At 27.1% G+C, this 328-nt stretch overlaps 1 protein-coding gene across 2 annotated transcripts in view; it reads right to left on the bottom strand.

Moving 5' to 3' along the window:
* Nucleotides 1–82: 82 nt before the first annotated feature.
* The window catches only part of LOC119591491 (probable serine racemase), a gene marked incomplete in the record, with an annotated part of 10,468 nt that continues 10,222 nt past the window's right edge, over nucleotides 83–328 (bottom strand). For both annotated transcript variants that reach the window (XM_037940236.1, XM_037940235.1), the window contains 1 exon segment: nucleotides 83–328.

Raw genomic sequence — 328 nt, 5'->3', positions numbered from 1 at the left:
TACTGGTATATTAGTTACCCTGCATTATATTCAGCTGTCCAATATATTTTTTTACCTTAAAGGCTTTAAGAAAATGCAATACAAAAGATATAATTACAAAATTTAATAATTCTTTACTTTTCTACTCAATATCATTATAAAGTGTACTTTGTATAGTGTTACAGAAAAGTGCATTACACATTCACATTTATATATTTAGGATAAATTCACACACACATCCAGTGTGTATATACTTAAAATATCCCAAATTCCAGTCACCTTTATTTCTTTTCCCATCAAACATCACAAAACATTCTTTTAACTAATGATGCCAAAATACCCAGAGTTT

The sequence above is a fragment of the Penaeus monodon genome, chromosome 28 (assembly GCF_015228065.2).
Source record: "Penaeus monodon isolate SGIC_2016 chromosome 28, NSTDA_Pmon_1, whole genome shotgun sequence".
NCBI lineage: Eukaryota > Metazoa > Arthropoda > Malacostraca > Decapoda > Penaeidae > Penaeus > Penaeus monodon.
Note: the sequence above shows the minus strand (reverse complement) of the source record. Positions and strands in the feature narration are given on the sequence as shown.